We start from the raw sequence: 4,527 nt of genomic DNA, 5'->3' as shown, positions 1-4,527 counted from the left end.
CTCTAGCCCGTTTACGACCATAAGGCGGTATGTTTGGCCCATGTTTGGCCAATCAACCATACGACCCGTATAAGGCCCATTGATGATACGGCCCGTAGAAGGCCCATTGTTCCTACGGCCCGTAGAAGGCCCATTGTTTCTACGGTCCGTAGAAGGCCCACTATTTCTATGGCCCGTAGGAGGCCCAGTGTCACTACAGTAAATATTAGCCCATGGTTATTGTGGCCTAGTTTTAAAAAATAGGTTATTGCAGCCACTAGCAAACCGTGGAAAAAGAACCGCAATGACTACAAGCAAACAAATAAACAAGACAACAAGGAAATAAATAAGCAAGCAACTAACGCTAGGCTATCACGGCTATTACACATATTACATCCACTGGGCATCAAAGTTCGCCACCAGTGCAAATATAGGGAACAAAGCAGCATATCATATACACTGGTTGTCAAAGTTGGCGACCAGCGTAAATAAACGCCGCAGCAAAACAAATCCAGAACTGAAACCACTTCATAAGATCTCAAGAAACAATATCCTGGGTACCCATAATGTTGGCAAGATGCTTAGCAAGCTTATTAACTTTCTCTTGTTTGGCGCTTAAATCCTCGAGCGCTTGCTGTTGCACCATGAAATATGCATCTGAATTCTGCAGGGGCTTCATCGGTCCTTCAGCTTCCTGTCGCAGCACATCTGATCGATGTCTTTCAACTTGAAGTTGAGACTCAAGAAGACGAAATGATTCAGGTAGCGAGTTCGAAGAGCTTGTGCCAGCAGTAGTGGCCAGTAACTCGAACACTACATCAAGACAGGACGTTTGGGTTCTCTCACTATCGTCAAGATAGTTTTTATCATCTTTCTTGGAGACCAACAGGGATGTCTCACTATCTTGAACCTTATCTGTATTACTTCCTTTACCATTGCATAACGTGGTACTGTTCTCCAATATATTGTCCGCAGTCTAAAAGAGAAACAAGCAGACACATCACAGGTTTACCATGTTGTATCTGAAACTCATTTTGGTAAATGAGTTCAGTAGTAAAGTGGACAGGATAACATCATGAAACAAACATATATCTATGTACCATGGTCACTTTATGGTCTATACCATTCTAGTTTTTGTTGCCAAATCAAGATAGGGACATAGTTCAAATAATATTTGTTCAAGACAAAGCAGAATAGACAGAATATAAGTGTGGGAAACTATAGAGCAATAACAACACTTTTAATGTGCATGACATGAGAACATAACTGTTTATTCAATTGAAACTGAAATCAACATAGAGCTGGTTACAACAGCAAACCAGTTAAAGAAACAGGTTTAAAACATACCTGTTGCACCATTGGAGTTTCAATTCCATCCTTCAAATTTTGAAAATAGTTGATATGAGTAAATATAGTAATGCAAGAGCAAAGGAGTATGAACCATAGCTACAGAACCTGACCTGAGGAGAAATCTTCTTCTCCTTTAAGCGTTGAGTTTGGATTCAGACTGGTGGTCCTCATGCTTTGGGCACTGCAGCTCCCTTACTAACTGCTCGTGTTTGGGTGCTCTGTGGTGGAGACAGTGCTGTGTCAACTGGAACTGGGTTACTATTTGTCGGGGTTGGGGTTAGAAGGGGTGTAGCTGGTTCTCTGTCCAACTGGGTAGGGGTACAATCTGCGAGAGTTTGGGTTATGTGTGGTGAATCTGGTCCTTGGGCAAGTACAACCGTGGTTCTATCTGCATCAACTGGTAGCACTATCTTTTCTGAAGACCGTGTTGTTACTCCCTTAGATATTGCAATCACCCCCTCCAATTCAAATGGCTGATAAACAAGAAAAGTAATTGAAAGTATAGACATTGTATGATAGACAGGTGCAATGGATAGTGGGGAATAAAAGAGGGCATGAAATAATTCATATTTATGTTGTCTAACCAAACAGGATAGCATGACACAATTTCACATATATGATGGCTAACTAAACATGATAGCATGACACAATTTCACATTATGATGGCTAACTAAAAAACATGGAAAGACATAGTTCAAAATATGATGACTATGTAAACAAGATGACATGATATAACTATATAATGTGTTTATTAAATAGGTTGGCATGCCATAATTCACATACATTCACGGATAGAATGCCATAATTCAAAATATGATGACTGTAAACACTAAACAGGATTAGATGATATAACTATATGATGTCTTTATTAAATGGGTTGCCATGCCATAATTCAGATAGATGATGTGTATGTACTGTGTAAACATGATGGCATGATATAATTCAAATATATGATTTATATAGTAAGCAAGTAAGCAGATGGCAATCCATATATGATGTAAAAACTAAGAAATGCAAGACAACATGCATGACATGGGTAATATAACCCTGCCAAGTTTGAGCATAGACCTCAGGGGGGAAATAGGACTGGTCATCAGTCTCTGAATCCTCCTCTGAGGAGCTCTCTGTAACACGCAAGATGTCTGCTTCAGCAGGTAGCATTGTCTGCTCTGAATACCATGTTTTCACTCCAGATACTTCCATCACCGCTTCAAATGGCTGATGCACAGGAAGAGTAGTTGAATATACAAACATTATCGACAAATGGAACACGTAATACAAAAAAATGATAGCATGATATAATTCACATACATGATGATTGGCTAAACATCATGGCATTGCATAATTCACATATATAATGCCTTTGCAACAAGATAGCATTGTATAATTCACATATATAATGTCTTGCAACAAGATGGCAATGCATAATCACATATATGGTAATTAGACACTGAACAGGTGGCATTCACACAAAGCATGTCTAAACTAATCAAATGGCATAGCAATGTGAGACACCATACACACGATATGAGCAACATAACCCTCCCAAGTTAGAGCATACACCTCGGGGGGGGGATAGGACTGGTCATCTTTCTCTGAATCCTCCTCTGAGGAGCTATTTGTAACCAGCAAGATATGCGCTTCGTCAGATAGCGTAGTCTGCTCTGAAGACCTTGTTTTCACTCCAGAATTTGCCATCATCGTGTCAAATGGTTGATGCACACGAAGAGCAGTTGAATGTACTAACATTGTTGACAAATGTAATATGTAACGAAAAAAAGGATGGCCTGATATAATTTTCATATAAGATGACTGGCTAAGCAGGATGGCATGCAAAATTCACATATATGATGTCTGGCTAAACAAGATGGTGTTGCATAATTCACATAAACGATGAATAAACTAAACAGATGGCATTTGCACAAAGGATGTCTAAACTAAGCAGATGACATATTTGATGTATAAGGTAAGCAATGCAAGGCACCATATGCATGATATAACCAACATCAGCATGCCAAGTTAGAGCGAATACCTCAGGGGGTAAATAGGAGTTGTCTTCTCCTTTTGAATCCCCCTCGGAACATATATCTTCCTCTCGATTACAATCCGAAATGCGTGGAGGGGGGCTGCCTTTGCGCCTACCATGGAGCAACGTCTGCATGAAATTTTATTGCCACGCAAGGCTCGTCTCTTTTGCTCTACCTGTTCAGTTCCATTGTTTACAATAACTGTCATGCATGGGAATAAAACATAGTGAGATTATGTAAGGAGTGCATGCAGAAATCTAGAGTGATGGTAGCAACCTGTGGATAGACCCAAAACCAATAATAGCAGGCAGATAATGGCTTCAGTTAAAAATACAGATAATGGCTTCTTTACTATTTGTTTCCCACCCAACATGAAACTCATAGTAGACACCGGAGACTAACCAGATAGTAGATAGATACTATTGATTGCGGCCCCGATATGTACCCCACAACCATTTAAAAACTCAAGTTTGACCATTAGTTTGGAGCTGACTTAGAGTCTAATCGGTGAACAGGACGATAAAGTAGCATGTAATATTAAGTGATGCATAATGTAAGCAGACACGAAAGAGAGCGACCTCTCTTGCGGACCCATGTAGTCCTCGAGGTCATCTGCTCGGTTGATGATGGTAATGCAGTTTTCATGACTGCCGGTGGCGGGGAAGAAGATCTGAGGCGGCGAAAGACAGTCTGGAGGCCGGATCCCTGCTGTGCTGGACCCTTCTGTCATTGGAGCAACTGAGCTGGGGTGGACGACGGCACAGTAGGAGTGGGACAAACCACGCAAGGTTTTCTTTGACAACTATCTGTAAGAGAAGTAATTCTGTAAGGGCTCGTTTGAATTGGAGGATTCCAACAATGCAGGGATAGGAAATAGACAAGAATAGGATAGGAATGTTGGAAATATGCCCTAGAGGCGATAATAAAATGGTTATTATTATATTTCCTTGTTTATGATAATTGTTTATTATCCATGCTAGAATTGTATTGATAGGAAACTCAGATACATGTGTGGATACATAGACAATACCATGTCCCTAGTAAGCCTCTAGTTGACTAGCTTGTTGATCAATAGATGGTTACGGTTTCTTGACCATGGACATTGGATGTCATTGATAACGGGATCACATCATTAGGAGAATGATGTGATGGACAAGACCCAATCCTAAGC

This window comes from Triticum dicoccoides, chromosome 4B, assembly GCF_002162155.2.
Source record: "Triticum dicoccoides isolate Atlit2015 ecotype Zavitan chromosome 4B, WEW_v2.0, whole genome shotgun sequence".
Classification (NCBI taxonomy): Eukaryota; Viridiplantae; Streptophyta; class Magnoliopsida; order Poales; family Poaceae; genus Triticum; species Triticum dicoccoides.
The sequence above is the reverse complement of the archived record's forward strand: the minus strand, read 5'-3'. Positions refer to the sequence as shown.